The sequence below is a fragment of the Crotalus tigris genome, unplaced genomic scaffold (genome assembly GCF_016545835.1).
Source record: "Crotalus tigris isolate CLP2741 ecotype Arizona unplaced genomic scaffold, ASM1654583v1 scf7180000024401.5802323, whole genome shotgun sequence".
NCBI lineage: Eukaryota > Metazoa > Chordata > Lepidosauria > Squamata > Viperidae > Crotalus > Crotalus tigris.
The window spans coordinates 4,178,769-4,200,026 of record NW_024100569.1 but is presented as its reverse complement, the minus strand read 5'-3'; positions in this window follow the sequence as shown (position 1 = coordinate 4,200,026).

Here is a 21,258-nt window from a genome sequence, read left to right as displayed (position 1 = left end):
TCATATCTACTGATTTTCCTGGCTATAGCGATTTGTTGCTTTATTATTTCCAGTGCTTCCTTGATCTTCCTTGTTTCTAAGTGGTATTTCTTGATTAGGTATTCTTTGGTCTTCTTGTTCTTCAGCTTCTTTTCTTTCATCTGTTCTAGCTTGCTTGCATGTGATCTTAACTTGCTGATCTTATTTTCTAGTCTAACCTTCCATTTTTGTGGTGCACTGTTTGTTTGTTTTTCTTTTTTGTTGCATCCCAGGTATTCTGTTATAACTGCAGCTGTGCTGTACATTATTGGTTTGTTTCTTGCAGTGAATTGGTGCTTATACTTGCTATTGCAGTATTTGCATCTTTTAATGCTTGTGCTAGCTGTTTCTTTGGAACAAGCTTCAATGCAGGCAGCCTTATTCTGTTGTTTTTGTGCTGTTCTAGATGCTCAGTTATTCTTTGTTTCAATTCTTTTATTTCTTTAGTTAGAGGGTTTTGTTCTTCCTGAGGAAGAGGTGCCTGGTTTCCAAATGAGAACAGTTGTATATCTCTACTGGATTCTTTCACTGCCAACTCCCCCTGGTTTGCCTCTACATTCTGAATTACTTCTTGTAAGGCTTTGATTTCTTTGCCCTGGGTAAACCTTTGCAGTTCGTCCAATTCTGTTTCTGTAAATACTTTATTTCGTGTTATAAATCGGCGTTGATCTGCTAGTCTCTGTTCTGTTATTTCTGATTCTGGATGTTGTTCTTTCCAGAATTGGTGCATTCGTTTTAGATATCCTCGTCTTGTTGGACTTGATCTGTAGTAACAGATCATTATTTCTTTGTTTTCCATCACTGTGTATCTGCGACGGGTAAACACCTTTTCTTCCAGTAGTTCTGCAGCTGCTGGCCCTGGTTGCTCAGCCAACAGTCCTGAGTCCTGTAACCCATTTTTCACCAGATATCCAGGAACTCCAATATCTAGTGCGGACCTTGTTAACCCGGGCGACGTCCGAGCCGGTATGGCATTCTGAAATTTACGTCTCACCATATTTTTTATGGGAGAGACACTCTTTGTCTGACTCCTCTGATGAGACCTGTCCAGTATGGTTGAACCTCTGGCATAGCTCTCATCTTCCTCAGAGTACACAAGCCCCACAACCACGTCAAGGTAGTGCCTCACTGGGGGGTTATTGTTATTATTATTATTATTATTATTATTATTATTATTATTATTATTATTATTTCTTTTATGCCAGGCAGGCTTCCATACCAGTACCTCTGAATCCACTGATGTATCTCCCTTCATTCCCACACATGTTGTTTGAACCAAGGGAGAACATCCAGTTATCAATTTTTCAATGGAACTAGCCCCTTTGTAATAATTAGGTTGTTGCCCTAATAATTCAAATCTCCATGTTTGGTTTGGGCAATTTGATTTTATCTGAGAATTCTGGCCTACTTTAAAAAACACAAACAAACTGAATGAACAATCAGAGATAATATTGTTTACAATCTTTATACTAGAGTTGCTGTCACAATTTTAGCACCCCCATTTTACCATAAAACTCAGACAATCACTTGCAGACTCTCTGGGCTCTATCCTCACATTCAGTATCATAAAAAGAAAGGGAAAATGCTCAGGAAAGCAGCATTATACACATTCATGAATATATTTATTGATTAAAATTTCAATATTTTCCATCTTGTAGAAAAATCAGAATCAGGAGCATTCTTTCTTTTCCCAGATTTTATAGTCTGTATTATTTTTGTTATAATACTGATAAATAAGCAAACTAATCTTGAAAAACAATTTGTTTTAGTAAAATAATCTGTCAAAACAATTAAATAAGCATTATGAATTATTGAATTAATAGATGAGAGCCATTATATACTATTTTGCCCTCTGAATCCTTAATTATATAGATGCTTATTCACTAGGAAGCTATTTCCATTATCCTTTTTGATCCTAATAATCTAGCTTTGCACAATTTTATAAATCTTCAGTAACAAGTGTCTAAAAATGAACAAGCGTATCAGATTTTAGGCTACCTTGTGTAAATATCCAAAAATTTTTGCCCAAATAATTTCCTAGATTATTACACTTCAATTATTTTCTTTTTCCATGAAGCATTTTGTCCATAAATAGGGGCCTTAAAGGCATTCCATTCAATTAATAATCTCAGAATTTACTTATATATACTTTTTTTAAAAAAGGCTCAAAATCCCATTCCATCTGGCTTACAATGTCATACTGTATTTATGTACCAACTTAAATTCATAGAATGGATTTTCCTAAAAGATAATGATATCAGAACATGGCTATATTTAACATTCAGACATATATTGCAGTTAGCTACCCAAACAACTAAAATCAGGGTATTAAAATATAATCAAGTTTGGGAATAAAATAAGTTTTGTTTGAGTAACAAAGAAAATACAATAGAGGAAGAAACCATTGGCCACAGTTATGGGTAGTTCCTGATATAGAGTGAATTGTACAACTAATAAAAGAATAAGAAAAAGTACTGAAGTAGGTTGGGATAAACATGCTTTTGGAATAACTAAAGACCTGGCAGGTTTATCTGAGCAGATATATAAATAATATAAAGAAATATCAAGGCAAATTAGAAATATAGGTTGCCAACAAAACTTAAGACTGGCTATAAATAATAATTTAGAAGAGTGTTTCTTAACCTCAACAACTTTAAGATAGGAATACTTCAATTCCCAGAATTCCCCAGCCAGCATGCTGATTGGGGTTGAAGTCCTCTCATTTTAAATTTGCTGAGGCAGAGAAACATTGATCTAGTCTAGAGATAAGCAAGGCTCAAAATAATGTATCTGAAATTAAGCCTGAGTTGGCAGGTACACAGGAAAAACACTTTAAGGATTAAGGAGTATAGGAGAACAACTGATCTGACTACTTATCTTATTTCTAAGATTAACAATTTGAGGTCTAATTTAAACCTTCGGATAAAGATAGTACTTACAAGTTTACTCTGCTAGGTATACTTGGAAGCCTATAGATATCTTGATCAGGTTTGTTCATTCAAATTTGAAATACAATATTCTAAGAAAATAATATGAACTAGAGGAGATTAAATAAAATGGCAAAAGAGTGCTCTTATTCCAAGACTTTAGCATGGCTACATTGCAGCAAAGAAAGGAATTTAAATCACTGACAATAAAATGTATGCATGGTGAGATTTGTTACAAGTGAGGATATCTTTTCAAGTTAATTATTTTCATACAAGAAAGAAAAGTTATTTCAAATTTTATTGAGATGAGCAGCTTGCTGGCATAGCTCTCTAACAAAGGGTGAAGGAAGAAATCTATAATTTGTCCTTGGAATTGTAGAACTGTAGAAAGTCAACTCAAGATAAGATAGCAGTATTGCACCAAGTTGCAGAGCAGGGGAAAAGGTATTGAGTGTATTAATTCTTTTTTAGCCTTTTGATTTAGAGGAAAGGGAAAAAGGAGATACTTGGGGGGGGGGAAATAAATAAAATAATAATGTAAACTGGGTAAAAATTCTAAGAAAATGGAATCTGAATAGAATAGAATAGAATAGAATAGAATAGAATAGAATAGAATAGAATAGAATAGAATAGAATAGAATAGAATAGAATAGGGCAGGACAGGACAGGACAGGACAGGACAGGACAGGACAGGACAGGATACACAGAGTTGGAAGGGACCTTGAAGGTAAATAATAACAACAATAACAACAATTAATCAGTGGAACAACCTGCCTCCAGAAGTTGTGAATGCTCCAACACTGGAAGTTTTTAAGAAGAGACTGGACAGCCATTTGTCTGAAATGGTATACGGTTTCCTGCCTAAGCAGGGGGTTGGACTAGAAGACCTCTAAAGTCCCTTCCAATTCTTATTCTTCTATCATCATCATCATCATCATCAATAGTAATAGTAATAATAATAATAATAATGACAACTAAAGCTCAGATAAGATTTAACAGTTATGATTCAGATTGTATTACAATGTTACACTGTCCAGAATTAGTATAGAGCTACCATGTTTCCCAAAAGTAAGACCTATCCCCAAAATAAGCCCTAGTTTGATTTTGGGGGGTAGGCCTAATAAGGCCTACCCCAAAATAAGCCCTAGTTTTGAGGCAAGGTGCACACCTAAAAATCAAGCTATGGCAGGGTTGGAGGGGTGGAGCTGCCTCACACCCACTTAGCAGGTCTCCCATGAATCAACACCTGCCTCTCCTTGCTGCCCCATTTCTTCTGCAGTGTCCCCCAAAAACATTTGTGCAGCCGAGAACCAACCTATGGATTGAATCATTCCATCTTTCTTCATTCTCTGGCAGAGGCATTTCCTTCAGCCACAGAACAAGTGGGCCGACTCGGCGGGGCTCTTGGTGCAGTTGCCATGAGGTGAGTGGAAAAGACACTCCCCAAAAATAAGACCTGGTGCCTCTTTTGGAGGCAGAATAATAATAATAATAATAATAATAATAATAATAATTATTATTATTATTATTATTATTATTATTATTATTATTATTATTATTATTCCATTATTACGTCTCTCCCATACAAAATATGGTGAGACGTAAATTTCAGAATGCCATACCGGCTCGGATGTCGCCCGGGTTAACAAGGTCCGCGCTAGATATTGGAGTTCCTGGATATCTGGTGAAAAATGGGTTACAGGACTCAGGACTGTTGGCTGAGCAACAAGGACCAGCAGCTGCAGAACTACTGGAAGAAAAGGTGTTTACCCGTCGCAGATACACAGTGATGGAAAACAAAGAAATAATGATCTGTTACTACAGATCAAGTCCAACAAGACGAGGATATCTAAAACGAATGCACCAGTTCTGGAAAGAACAACATCCAGAATCAGAAATAACAGAACAGAGACTAGCAGATCAACGCCGATTTATAACACGAAATAAAGTATTCACAGAAACAGAATTGGACGAACTGCAAAGGTTTACCCAGGGCAAAGAAATCAAAGCCTTACCAGAAGTAATTCAGAATGTAGAGGCAAACCAGGGGGAGTTGCAGTGAAAGAATCCAGTAGAGATATACAACTGTTCTCATTTGGAAACCAGGCACCTCTTCCTCAGGAAGAACAAAACCCTCTAACTAAAGAAATAAAAGAATTGAAACAAAGAATAACTGAGCATCTAGAACAGCACAAAAACAACAGAATAAGGCTACCTGCATTGAAGCTTGTTCCAAAGAAACAGCTAGCACAAGCATTAAAAGATGCAAATACTGCAATAGCAAGTATAAGCACCAATTCACTGCAAGAAACAAACCAACTAATGTACAGCACAGCTGCAGTTATAACAGAATACCTGGGATGCAAAATCAACAAAAAAGAAAAACAAACAAACAGTACACCAGAAAAATGGAAGGTTAGACTAGAAAATAAGATCAGCAAGTTAAGATCACATGCAAGCAAGCTAGAACAGATGAAAGAAAAGAAGCTGAAGAACAAGAAGACCAAAGAATACCTAATCAAGAAATACCACTTAGAAACAAGGAAGATCAAGGAAGCACTGGAAATAATAAAGCAACAAATAACAGCTATAGCCAGGAAAATCAGTAGATATGAAGCTCGAATTGCAAACTATAGGCAGAACCTCCAATTTCAATCCAATCAGAAACGTTTCTACCAATCCATCAATGGAGAAACTGCAAGGAATCAGTCAGTACCTGACAAGGAAGAAACAGTGCAGTTCTGGAAGCAGATATGGGATAACCCAAAGAAATACAACAAGGATGCGGCTTGGTTAAAAGAGGTGGATGCAAATAAAACAGAAGTTGAAATGAAAGAACTAGTAATAACAACAAAAATGGTAGAAAAAAGAGCAAAGAAAATCAAAAATTGGTCAGCACCAGGTGAAGATGAACTGCATGGGTTTTGGTTGAAACATCTAACTGTTATACACCCACTCATTGCCAAGCAGTTCAACAATATACTACAAGGAGGAGAAATTGAAAAGTGGCTAACAACTGGGAAAACCTACCTAATAATGAAAAATCCAGCAAAAGGGGCAACACCAGGTAACTACAGGCCAATTACCTGCTTACCAACAACTTTCAAATTACTAACTGGTGTGGTAGCTGATGCAGTACAACAGCATCTAGTTGAAAACAATCTCTTTCCACCTGAGCAGAAAGGAAACCGCCCCAATAGCAGAGGAACAAAAGATCAACTCCTAATAGACAAAATGATCTTGGAAAACTGCAAGAGAAGGAAGACCAACCTGAATGTGGCATGGATTGACTACAAAAAGGCATTTGACTCTCTGCCACATGATTGGATAATCAAGTGCCTAGAAATAACAGGAGTCAGTAGAAACATCAGAAAATTTGTGCAAAGATCGATGGCACAATGGAAGACACAGTTGCAGATCAATGGTGAGAAGCTGGGAGAGGTTAATATCAAGAGAGGAATATTTCAAGGAGATTCATTATCACCATTACTATTTGTTATTGCACTGTTTCCTCTGTCAACAATACTGAATAACTCAGGACATGGCTATCAAACATCAAAAACATCTGCTAGACTATCCCACCTCCTTTACATGGATGATCTGAAGCTGTATGGAAAAACATCATCTGAAATAGAATCGCTGCTCAACACTGTCCGTATATATAGCCAAGATATTGTAATGGAGTTTGGCTTGGACAAATGTGCCACACTTACTATCAAACAAGGAAAAATAGTGAAAACTGAAGGAATCAAGATGCCCCACGAAAATAACATTAAGAGTCTGGATGAGGAAGAGTACTACAAATACTTGGGTATCCTTCAAGCTGACAACATCAAGCACACTGAAGTCAAGAAAAAGATTAGAAGTGAATACATCAAGAGAGTGAAGAAGATCTTAAAGTCCAAACTCAATGGAGGAAATACCATAAAGGCAATCAACACCTGGGCAATCCCAGTCATTAGGTACACAGCTGGAATAGTGGACTGGACTCAAGCAGAACTAAAAGCAATGGATAGGCAGACCAGAAAAATAATGACAATGAATCATGCCCTTCATCCACGCAGTGACATTGATAGACTTTATCTACCAAGGCAAATAGGTGGGCGTGGAATGCTACAAGTACATCAGATGGTTGAAGAAGAAAAAATGGCTTTGGAAGAATATCTGAAGAACAATGATGAAGATGCACTGAAATTAGTATATCAGGAAGGCTTACTAACTACTGGAGAGACCAAACTGGCCTACAAGAAAGACCAAATGAAGAACAGAATAGAGGCATGGGAAGACAAAGCACTACATGGCCAATACGTGAAAAAAATAGCTGGGAAAGCAGATAATAATAAAACCTGGCAATGGCTAAGAGCAGGAAAATTGAAGAAAGAGACCGAGGGACTAATTCTGGCTGCACAAGACCAAGCCTTAAGGACAAATGCATACAAAGTCAAAATTGAGAAGACAGCAACAGACAGTAAGTGCCGCCTATGCAAAGAAGCTGAAGAAACAGTGGACCACTTGGTAAGCTGTTGCAAGAAGATTGCACAGACTGATTACAAGCAGCGGCATGACAAAGTAGCAACAATGGTGCATTGGAAGATCTGCAAAAAATATCATTTGCCTGTAAGCAAAAACTGGTGGGATCATAAAATAGAGAAAGTCATAGAAAATGATAAAATTAAACTGCTCTGGGACTTCAGAATTCAAACAGACAAGCACCTGCAACATAACACCCCAGACTTAACAATTGTCGATAAGAAAGACAAAAAAGTCTGGATAGTGGACGTGGCAGTGCCTGGAGATAGCAGAATAGAAGAGAAAGAACTGGAGAAGATAACAAAATACAAAGACCTACAAATAGAAATAGAAAGACTGTGGCAAAAGCAAGCAAGGGTAGTACCAATAGTAATAGGCTCCTTGGGTGCAATCCCAAAACAACTGGAGCACCACTTGAACACCATTGGCATTGACAAATTCGCTATTAGTCAATTGCAAAAGGCGGCCTTATTAGGAACTGCTTCCATCCTGCAACGATATCTGTAATACCATCAAACATCCACATCTGCCTATCCCAGGTCCTGGCTAAGGACTCGATAGGTAGACAAAATGCCAAACCCAGTCTGAACATCTGGCTGACTGTGCGATGATCGATAATAGCTGACTGTTTGGCTGGGTGGACTTAACATCTTAATACTCTTAATAAAAGTTCCTGTTGGAAGAAATCATCTCCACGAGTTCTGCTTTCTTAAGATGTGGGGTTGAAGTGGGTCCTTACACATAGCCTCAGATTGCCCTGTTAAACCTGAGCATAAAGCACACATTACTTCATCAGCTCAGAAGGAATGAGTTTCAATAAATATATTCAAAAATAGGTCTTAACTGAGTGACAACCTTATTCAAAATACCCTGACACTTTTCTGGATCAGGAACTGCTACAGATTGTCCTAAACATTTATTTACATTAAATCTTAATAATGAGCTATAAATCATCAGATAACCAGAACAATTGATTTCATATGTAGGACAGAAATATATTAGCAGATAAAAAGTCCAACATATATGCAGCTCTGTGCAGATGATATTTGAAAATATTGCATAAAGAAAGGGACCTTAGTTACTGAATCCTATAATTGAAGTAGTGTTACATATTCCTTTGGGAAATATTAATTTGTGCTATCAAGTTACTTGGAAAAATATTTTTTTCTTTTTATAAAATCCAGAATTATAGCTTCAAAAATAATTTTAAAAAAATAACAGATAAGAGTGAATGATTTTATGTGATACATTTTCATTTATTTCACTCCAGTGCAAAACTTGAATGTTTTAAATTAGTTTTATTTTATTTTTCCAGGTGAGAAACAATTGTATCCAATTCACAAATAATGCAGTGGGGACACAATATGGAACCCTTACAGAACCCAAACTAGTGCAGCTGCAATAAATTCAAGTTTAGTAAATAATGTGGTGAAACAAATATAATCCAGCTGTACTCTTGACCCAGAAAATTTCAGTGTCCTCCATGCTGCATATCATTTCTGGCAGAATTGTAAATGTGCTCCAATCTCCATTAAGAAACCATAGAAGAAAATTATACGGTTAGAAATCATAGAAGAAAATTCAAGTCAAGCCAGAATAAAAGTTCCAAATTATTCCATTTTCCTTAGATTCAAGTATGCTGCAAGTATGACATTGAAAATCAGGTTCACTAGGCTCTTGGCTTTCGTATGGTGATGTTTTGTTGACTTATTTCTGATTATTAATTTCATCAAAGATAGGACAAGACTTAAAAGGCAAAACAGTAGTTATTTTAAATTAATAATCCAGTTGTTGCCGGGTGAGTACTATATCCCTACTGACCAATAAAATTGTTAAAATGTGTTAATTTGCTATGCTTTCAGATACTTTGCAAATAAATACAAAGTTAAAATTGTGCAGACTTATTTAGATGCTAAAACAGTCAAGTACACTTCTATGGAATTGCTATGGAACTGCATAGATCTAAGTTCATATAGATCATGACTGGTGATTAGAAGTGAATTAAAGAAATAGATAATAAATTTTGAAGCTTGCAATCATTTGGTGCACATAGCTGGCAAAGCCTGGCTGATCTTTGAAAATATTTTATTGGTTTTTTAATTTTTAAGAAAAAGTACTCAGGACACACTGTGGTGTTTGGGTAATCAGACATTCCAAAGTAAAAACATAAATAAACAACTCAACTCAATACATTCACTGTCTCCTCTCTATTTCCCTCAAATAACATAATACATTTAAAATATTCCATTTCTAAATTAAATTTCTATTACTACTAAACCTGTTTTAAAACTTTATCAGTTTACAATTACCAAAATCAAATTTAACTTTAAATCAACAAGTTATCAATTCAGGTATCCCTTCCAGATATATTCTAGTTCTTAATTTCTCTCATCCCTCCTTTTATTACCAATCTCATTTATTTCTCTTTCCATTACACAATAGCTATCTTAGTTAAAAAATAATGTTAAATCTTAATTCACTTCAATTCATTACAGAAACTTCAAATTTCATCCAACTGGTTGTCATACATTATCACATCTATGTTATTGTACAAAAAAAATCATCTAAGTTAAAACACTCCATTAATTATTAAAACCATCCCAATCTAAAAAATCAACATTTTTTCAATTCCAATGCATAATTTTCATCAAAATAAATCTGTTATTCCAAAAAGTATTTTTAATCTATTTAAAATATCTTTTATAAAAAACACCCTCATATATATATATGTTTATATTTTTTCTTGCTTCTAACTCTAAATCATAATCCTCAAAACAAACCATAAATCAAACATTGCCTTTAAATCCATTACACAATTTTAAATTTCTCTTTTCAGTCTAATTCTGGCTTTTTTCCTGTGACAAGCAGGTTTCCATAGGGACGCTTCCCTTTCAGCCGGTAGATCTATCTTTGTTGCTTTCAGTAGCCTTTGAAATAATAGCAATCCCATCCTCTGCATTAGACGTCTGTTCCTGTCCTCCTTGAAGGGTCGTTGCTTTGTAGTTTGAAGTCTCAGTCTTTGCTTCTTCAGTTCCTCTAAGTTGCAGATGGAAGGTTTGTAAATTAGAATAAGTTTAATTTATACCATAGTCAGATGTAGCCTGGACATCCATTTGAACATTTGAAGTGAAATTTCTGAATCTTAGTTCTGTAGTAAACTTTTTCATTGTAGCACATATTTCTGCAGTACCCTCATAGATCTTTTCCAATATAAGTGTACAGTTTAATTGTGACTGAGGTTTCTCCATTTTGATAGTAATTAAAAAGAGTCTCTTTTTTCTTTTCTTTTCTTTTTTTTGTGTGGAGGCTATATCTGATATAATTTAAGCAATATCCACCCCCACAGTTCCCACAGCTGCCCAGCTTATCTTTTCTCTTCAAAGGTGTTTTGAAGGTCAGATCTGTTCCATCTTCACAACAAGTAACCAGACGTTGCATTTTTACATTTTAGCCACTAGATGTCCTCAGTAAATTAAAAAAGGTCTTTTCCCGAAACCATTTCCTTTTTTTTTTTTTATCTTTTAAAGTATAATGTGACAAAGAAATAATCTTCCAGTATAGGATAATAATACAGTTCTTAGAAAGAGAGGGAAAAAAAGAAAAACATTTTTTTCCTGTACCCCAAAAAATATAAAAATAAAATATAGTCTTTAAAATTTTGTTTTATTTTTATAGAATGCCTTTCTTCCCAAAGGATGTAGAAGCTGCCTTTTCAAGCCAGGGAAATAATTCCAACAAGGCTCTTTCAGGTACCAAAAACAAAATAGAATAGAGAGAATAGCAAAGCAAAGTCTCACCCGGATTCACCACGGGGTTTCTTACAGCTTAGATATTCTTTGATGTGCAGTTTGAAGCAGCAGGGTGATTGGGCCATTTTACTGGCCGATCTCCATCAGCCCTCAGAGATAGCTCAGACCGCTAAAGGAACCGCCACTCCTCATCAGCCGAGCAGAGCCTCCTCGACAGAAGTCTCACCCTCCAGGGTGACTTTGGACCCGCATAAGGGTCTGCTGGCGGAGGGAAAGCTAGCGACGAGGAGACGAGTCTCCCTGTACAACTAGAGACGCCGCGAACCGGAACCGGAAGTCCAAAGCCTGGATGATCTTGATTGGTTCCCCAAATTTAAGAAAGATCTATGGAAAGCTACAAACAACTGACACTGGATGGAACCAATGGAGGAGCTGGCACCTGGATCTGACAAAAGCTGGGAAGTATGGAAATCATTGAATAGACTGTGCATGGGTACAACAAGATCCGGAGACACTCTGAACAAATGGGGCTATCCAATTGCTTCTGCTCTTTGCAATTGTGATGACATGCAGACAACAACACATATGTCTACCTGCCCTTTGTGCCCTGCTCAGTGTGACACAATGCAATTAATGTTGCTACATTCTGGGCAATATCTGTTTAATTTGTACATATTTTAATCTTGTATTTTATATTTTAAATTTTATGTCCTATAGTGTGTCTTATTTTAATTGTGATGCTTCTGACACAAACAAAGAAAAAAACAAGAAAGGTCAGACTTATGTAGGGCTATTGGCTAGACTTTAGCTGACTGTGTTCAGCAGGTCAGCGGTTCAAATCTCACCGGCTCAAGGTTGACTCAGCTTTCCATCCTTCCGGGGTAGGTAAAATGAGGACCCAGATTGTTGGGGGCAATGTAAATATATATATATATATATATATATATATACATTGCTTACTAGTGTACACCGCTTAGAGAGTGCTTGCACTTAAAGCGGTATATAAGTCTCATAAATAAATAAATAAATTCCTATTTTGCTCCTAAGAAAAGCCCAATTTTGAGGAATCTGAGCTCTATCTAGTCATATAGGAGAAATGTCCCCTCTATTTTAGAAGATGAAGGAGAGAAAATTTTATTTGTTATAATCAAACATTTCTCAAGGCATATGGTTATAGCATCTTACTGAAAGAGTGTACTAACCATCAATTTGGTGAAATATCATTGTTGACCAGTCTTCAACAGAGGAGGCAAGGTGTACCTACACAATATTGCATGAGAAAGTAACATTGTCTTTTCAGTTAGCTGAACAGCGGATTTCTGTTTAAGGCAACTTCTTGTCATGTTATTCCACATTCATTTAAATTCAGTGTGGATATATTTTTAGAAGTTATCCACAAAAGGCCTAATGTTATTTTGAGGCCATTAACTGGAAGATAAATTGTTTCCCCTGTCCCTATGACATCCACAGATCTTTCATTTTACTTCCAGATGTAGACAAAGGCTACAGTCTTAGCACACTTACCTGACAATAGTTCCCACAGGACACCCTGTGGCTAATATGTGAGTCAACCTGAATAGGACTGCATTGATAGTCACTTTATTTATGTTCCACTGCTCTGTGTACATAACACTCAAAGCTTTTTGCCAAAAAACTGAAGTCCCAATTTTCACATCTCATGAACATAAACCAGCATCAAAGCAAGAATCATATTGCCAAAGCTTATCAAGATGCAGTTTGCAATCCGTGCCTATGGTACATTAAAAAAATTAAGAAAAAATTGTGAAACTTAATTGTGCTGAGATATATGAGGAATTTTAATCACAAACACAAAACCCCAAATAATTTTTTTAAGAAATAGCTGGGATACTTAATATACATACATTTAAAATTGTCTACTTGTGATCTGCAAATTTACCACTGAAAACCAAGGAAGACATGATAATTGAGAACTTCTCACCTATTGCTTAATGTAAAAAGAACAGCCAGAAGTAGGATGGAAAGATTCATAATGGGGGGGGGGGACCAAAAACACCAACAGCACTTTCCATGAGATTGTAACAATAAATTGAGTTCAAAAGAAATTCTAGAGCAGCCCAAACTTCTTTTTTCAGGGTTGAAAACATTTTAAAATTGGAGTATATAGTATTGTTATGAACAACAGTAGGAACATACAAGTTGAATTCATAATAATAATAATAATAATAATAATAATAATAATAATAGTGATAGTGATAATAATGTTATATATCTTGAGGTCCTAATTGTTGAGCAAATATCTCCATATGATCAATTATAATATAATGGATGAGTTATTTTATATTTAAACTAAAAAAACCTGTTCTCATTCTATTAAAACTGACATAGTATAAAAAACTATAACACCTGGCTTCCAAATAAACTGATACTGATGCTTATATTTATATTTATATACCCAAACTGACATGGAAAAAGGCATCTGATCTCCAAATGTTAACTTCAGCTCTTGGAAAAAGCCATGCATCTCCAGTGTCACATACTGAAGGGAACCTTATGACTTTCAAATCTTTTTTGTTTACAAAAAATATGCATTCACTATGACATTGTTGGTATATTACTGCTCCTATAAAATCAGTACAAGAGTAATGTGACAGCCGTTCTGAGCATTTATGAATGGAACAGATGGTCTAAAGCAGGGGAATTAGGGGTGGACTGGGAAAGCTTTGGCAATATGATTCTTGCTTTGATGCTGGTTAATGTTCATGGGATGTAAAACTGGGGTCTTCAGTTTTTTGGCAAAATGCTATGAGTGTTATGTAAAAAATAAATGAAATAGTAGTTTAATAATCAATAAAATTGTTAGAAGTCTATAGAGACAACAATAGATCACACTCTGAGGTTTAATTCAACTGACCCAAAATCCAATTTTCTAACTACTACAGAAAAATAAAGGCATTTATATAAAGCACTGGTGAGGAAGAGAGAGATGGAGAGAGAGATTTAATGCAGATTCCTGAAGATTCCATCAATTAATTCTGAAGCTGCTGGGCAGATCAATGTTAGACTACTGTTTTTCCATCGCTGACTCACAGCTTATCCTCTCATTTTAAAAAAAAGTTTTCTATATCACCTGCAGAAGGAGGGGCTAGTAGCTAAATTTATTTGACTATATATACATAACAAAGAGTATTTCTTCCTTTTGGATATTTATTAAGTGCCTGAATCTATCTAGGAAACAAGGATATTATATTGATAATATTTGAAATGAAATGAATGCAATAAATATTGTCTAACAAATGACTGAAATGAAGTCATAAATGCTGTATATTAAAAATGCTAAGTCTGCAGATGTAGATGGTTTTTACTAGAGAAACATTAAAAAGGGTGTGGTTTGCTTACAAAGTGGCTGTGGTTAATGTGTGTATGCTATATCTATGACCGATAGCTAGAAAGTACCACTATTGTTTTTCTATATCAAGGAAAAGGAAACAAGAGACAATGCAAAAAATGCTACTATTATTTTGATAAGCATGTCCTCACTTAACTATGGTAATTGGGATCTAAATTTACATTGCTACGTGAAGTAGGGTAGTACCACATGACTGCAATGCGTAGTGTGGGTCCAGTTGCTGTTCTTAAGCAAATCTCATACCATTCTTAAATGCACATCACATGCTTGCCATTTGTAACTTCCTGTCAGCTTCCCCATTGACTTTGCTTCTAGGAAGGTGGAAAAGCAGGTCATATAACCTCAGGATGCTGTGACTGATGTAAGTACAAGAACCAGTCATAGGTCAAACTTGTTCCATGCCGTCAAAAGTTTGAATAATTGATGAATAGGTGGTAGGGACCAAGTAGGGACCATCTGTATTAGTAATATTTGAATATGAAGGTTGTTATTAATATTGCTGAGGAACTAGCCAAATATTAATGCATTTTAGAAGGCGGGGATTATTATATCAACTGAATTAGATGTGTACCTAAAAGCCCACATCTTAGTAATGATTGGTGATTTTGCATGAGTCCAAAATGCCATAGATACTTTAGGATGCAAGTGTTGCAGCTTTAATGCCATTGCTAAAATCCTTATAGTTAGAGCCAAGAACTACTACTATGTAATTCTGTAGTTCAGAGTTGCACTAAAATGTTTATAGTTAAATCTGGAAATTTATTTCAAATCAGTAGTAGTGAACATGGAAATTTCAGATCAGTTGGTCAAAACTTTTAGTTCAATCAAATTTCTAGACCTTTTACAATTGGTTTCTAGACCTTTTACAATTGAAAATTTATATTGGACAGTTTAAAAGGATATAAACTGGAAATCATATGTTAGAAGTTGATTGAAGTCCCTTAGATAGAGTTCCACTATATTGCACTTCATCGATAAACAGGCCCTCTTGTGACAATGTGTTAGAGCAGGGGTCCCCAACCTATGGGCTGCAACCTGAGACTGGGCCGCAGGCTCTTGGCCAGCAGGCTGTGGAAATGGCTGGCTGGTGCATGCATGCATGGGTGCACATTCCCCCCCCACTCACACTAGTGCCCACGGCCCTGTTTGCACTTGCATGCGGGTGCAAATGGGGCCGCTAGTGCCCCATCACTGCATGGGGCCCTGTTTGCGTGCACACGCACACACACAAATTTGGAAGCTGCTCTCCTTCCCTCCAGGCCGTGAGCCCAGAAAAGTTGGAGATCTCGGTGTTAGAGTATATAAAATTTAAAACTAAAAAATCTAAGTATTAGTGAGAATCTCACCAGAAAAGACCAAACTACTAATCTAGTTTTTCACAGAATCTTAACTGTAACTTGCATTTATCTATTCATTCATTCTCCTATGGGATTTTCCATGATTTAATTCACCATCACAAGTTCACCCTGAGCATTTTAAATAAATCTGTTTAGTTGTAGTGCTCATTTACTTTTGCAATTCATAAATTAATATAGCCTCTCAACCTTGTTCTGTTCTGCTTAAATTTCACTTAATCTGTTTGATGTATTTGATTATTTTTCTTATAATTCACTTTTTTTAAAGTCCAGCAAAGCAGTGTCATACAAAAGTACTGATTGCACTGGTTAATTGTATTTTTAACCAGTTCTTTTTCTTTACTTGGTGGTATAATAACACTAATATTAATTATTCCTATAGTTGCTTTATATGATGCTATTTTCTAACACAATAGCTAACCAGATTTATAATTTTGATTTGTCATTATGTTATCTAATTTAGTATTGTTTGGTACTAAACAGTGTAGCAAACCTGAAAAGCTTTGTGCTAGATCTTAAAGCAGTTTATGACAGTTTTATAATATAAAGTAAATCTGTAGTAACACAAAAAAGGTGTTCATCCATTTTTCCTAAATAGGAAAAGGAAACAACTGGGATTTTCTTCCAAAATTGTTGTGATTTCACTTTCTTAGCTCTGTGAGTCTTGATTTAGGTTAAATGAAAGCATTGTGAAGTTAAATATTATATTTCTGAGTACAATTTTTAACCCCAAATCCTAGCACAGAGCACAGACTTAAACAGTTTCATAAGCCAAAATATTTTTCTGTTTCAGAAGAGGAAAAGTTGGGAAGGATGTGCTGGGAAGCATGGCCCAATCATGGCTACCAAAGCATCTAAGGGAGAAGGTTAAAAGAGAAAACATAACAGGTAAAACAGCACAATCAAAGCCTGATTCTTTGAGAGCATCAACATTTGATCCATACTGAAAGATAAGATTTTGATTTTGCTGCCATGCCACCATCTTCCCTGCCCTGTAAGCAGTGGTGGGATTCAAATATGTGAACAAATGGTTCTCTGTGTGGATGCCGCTTCTGGAAGTCCATTCTGGGCCTGGGCAACAAAAAATTAGCTACCAGTTCTGCCGAAGTGGTGCAAACTGGCTGAATCCCACCACTTCCTGTGAGTGCTATTGTTTCAGGAAATTCCTGACCAGCTGATAACATTCAGAGGGCACAAGAAAATACTCGGAGCAATGAAAAATAGAAGCTAATGAGAAAAGGATCTCAAATTGAGTGAACATTCCTTAAAAAAGAGATGTTCAAAGCAGAATTTCAAACAGTTCTAATGAGGAGTAACTAATAGAAACCAAAAAGGAAATCAGAGTAGCTATAAAAAAAGTGAAGATTTGAAAACAAAAACAGATACCTACAGAAAATGAAAACTCAGTGACATCACCAAGCAAGAGTATAACCCAGAAAATAGTTGAGAACTGTAGAACTCGTTTCAGGAAAGGAAAATCTGTGAACGTCTTATAAAAAAAGAAAACGGAAACAATTCACTATACCAGCTACTCAATGAAGAAGACAAAATCATGACAAGTAAGAAAGGCAAGGAAGACATATTCAATTCCTCTTATGGCTCTGTCTTACACAACAAAAAACTATGTTCTAACACAAAACATATGCTCTAACCAACCAAATGGTTAGGATGAAGCCAAATCCAGTAACAGGCGTTTAATCCTGGAAAAAGACACCAGTGCTACACTAAAGAAGTATACCTTCTTTCACAGGGGAGGTCTCCATACAGAGTTTCTATCTCCATCAGAAGTCTAATGTTTTCAATTTAGTGCAACAAAATGGCTAAAAAGACTAATGGGGTCATTTTTCTCCTGCAAGCAATAGTCTCCTTCCCACTTTTGTGGTTTTCTACACTCTCCAGACTTTTATAGTTATTCCTTATTCATACATGAGTGTTAAAGGCTGAACCTTAGCTATCATTCGTGCAAGATATATACCCTGTGTACATTAAGATATGGTTTGGCTACAGGATCTTATTTCATATACCAGTAGCTAAAGCTGCAGTCTTAAATACATTCATCTAATAATAAGCTCTACTGATCTTCCTTTTTAAAATAAATCCTGCTGAATGTGGTAGGATTTATTTCTGAATAAACTTGTTTATGAGTGGGCTGTGGGAAATATTTAAGCTGCATTGGTAATTTAGAGAACACAACACCTGTGTTTATATTTTGGCTTTGAGATATGTATTAGTTCACAAATTTTAAATTTTCCATGTTAGAAGAATAATATATATATATATAATCTGAAATATATATGAAAAATACAAACAGTTCATTAAAATATTATTTATTATATGCAGTTTGTATATATTAATTCACTGGCAGTCTTGTAAATATTTATAATTAATTGTTTTGTCTTCAGTCTATCTGTTTAGAATTAAATTGTTGCTAGTATATATTCTGCCACATACATACAATGAATAAATATAAGTTCCTTAGGCACAATTTTAAAAAATCAAGCTAAACATTTATCAAATAGAATAATATTTCTACATGACCTCTGGTCCATTGCAAAGAAGGACTTTATAATCTTCATAAATATTGTAGAATTTCAACTGACCTTTGTTTATTTTAACATTTCCTTCTTTCATTTTTAGTAGCTTAAAGGGAATGATATGTTTAAGGGAGACATAGGTTAGTAAGCAATATGTTATAAAAAGGGTCTAGCCAATTTTTTTAAGCTAACCCTAAAGATACAGTACTGGTGAAGAGCAAGCAAAGATATATTTTTGCATTTGTTTAGGGCCAGATTCTCAATGTAGAGGAGGACACTGACTCTCCTGTTTTCTGAGTGAATTCTGATTTTGAAAAATGCATATGTTTTCAGACTATTAATCACAGTTATTTTCATTTTAACCTATGTTTCAAAGTATAAATTCACTTCCAGGAAGAGATCATAATGCCTTCTGTTCTATAATACTAGTACCTTTCAATTTCAGAAATATCTGTTCTATACACTGAATTTTGTGCTTTCAAATCAGACTTGATTTCTGCAACTGCCTAAATGAGTTTCTGCAATTTCTTGGCAGCATTTTCCAGAGGTGTCTTTGTGGTTTTATTTCTTATTTCTTATTTAATATTGGTGTGAGCCAGTTAGACAGGATTATAAAATAGGTGCTCTATATGGCCATATGTGAGATTGATAGATGATAGAAGGTAGAAAGTAGTAGAAGATGGTACAAGGTGATAGAAGCAGTGGTGAGATTCAAATATGTGAACAATCGGTTCTCTGTGTGGATGCTGCTTCCGGAAGTCCATTCTGGGCCTGGGCAACAAAAAAATAGCTACCAGTTCTGCCAAAGTGGTGCGAATTGGCTGAATCCCACCACTGGATAGAAGGTGATAGAAGATGGATGGATGGATGGGTGGGTGGGTGGGTGGGTGGGTGGATGGATGGATAGATAGATAGATAGATAGATAGATAGATAGATAGATAGATAGATAGATAGATAGATCAATCTGCATGTCTGTGCATGTATGTATAATTTCCCAGTAAAAAAAAATATGTCTTATTTAGCTACATTTCAGGACAAACAATAAGGAGTGTGAAAGCATTATTTATCCATATAAGCCCAGGAGCCATCAAAATATTTCCTTTATTGCCATATCCAGATTGCATTCCATTGCAAAAAACATACCAAAGCTGAATTAATCACCACTAAGACAAGTGTTCCCTTGAGATGATGTTCTGTTTTCATTTACCTTGTCAGGATCAATTGCCTGGTGACAAAATCCTCTCAACCCCGAAGTATGTAAGTTGAGGAGATGGACAGGCATCCTGTCCTGATACTAATGCAGTGTCTAATGTTTTTGTTAACCCTTCAGATTTGGCAAGGAAAGATTTTCAATCCCCTGTCCCTGAAGAAAAACAAAGTCAGCCAGATGGTATAACAGAATCTGGCAGTTGCCCATCTGCTGCTTTGCCAACTACAGGAATTCTGCTAAAAGGATCTATTAGTAATGAAGCATCACACATAATAATGTACAAAAGATGGAAATTGGAACACAGGGAGCACCCTGGGGTCATTGATAGCCCCATATGCAAGAGAAATCAATATTACATTTTGACTATTTAGAGTTTCATTTTGACAAACATATTGTATGCAGCAATATAGATGGTTTTACACTGGAGTGGATTCCAGCAGTTCTTACAATCAACTATCTTTTGAGCCTGCTTAGTATTAAAAACAGAAGTCAATTTTATTTATTTGGTGGAGAATTGATTTTACTGTATCTTAATACAGGTAAATTAAAAAGAGGCAAGATTTGGAAACTGCCTAAATGGTGTTCATTAGATCCAAGGTCATGAGGAAATGGGGTATAATTATTATTTTATAGTATAAAGATTGCTCGTTATATTATTTTTATTGATTGTGTTAACTCAGCTGGCTTCTGTTCTATTAATGCAATGACTAAATAAAGATTGCCTCTTGTAGGTAGCATGCTGAATCTAGGTATGTATTACATAAGTTATAATTTGGACTGTTTCCACATTGATTGGTTTTGTTTTTCTGCAGAATGTGGAGATATTATAGGCAAAAAAAGGGTCACATTCCATGTATCTGATTCTGTCAGGTGACATTGTATTTGGGAGCCTTTTGAAACAGAAATCTAAATGCGTTTTTTTCTCCACTCTTAACCTCATAAGAATACTTAGTAATATGTGTTTCAATTATGTTTTACATTTCAACAGTATTTATTGTGTTGTTTACTATATTATTGTCAAATTACAGATCAACTATTTAGAGACAAATACGTAAATTAAGTTTTCAGATAATAATAATAATAGAGCCATCCAGTGTCCCTACATATTAATTTTATTTTCTAACTTTGTCTTCTATTCCATGCACTTCCAGATAAATAAGCATTTTCATAAAAGCTTTCAGATGTATGTATAGGATTCAGAGTTGAACTTAGAGCTAAAGTACTTTAAGACTATCTTCCAAAGAAGAAACTGTAGTTCATACAAATTTTGCTGATAGCACTGAAATAGTTATATATTGCAAGCCTGTTAAATGACCAACTAGATCATTTGTGAATCTAGATTTTAATTCATATCAATTCAATCATTTAAGCTTTGATATAGGTGCATTAAATTTAGAGAGCAATTTTTAAAAAAATACTGTTTAGGTGACCTCTCTCAATATTTGACTTATTTCCTTATCATATTTTGAGTCTTATTGTTTACTATTTATTTACCATTTATCTATCTATTATGTAAACAGTAGTTCTACCATTGGATAAAACATTT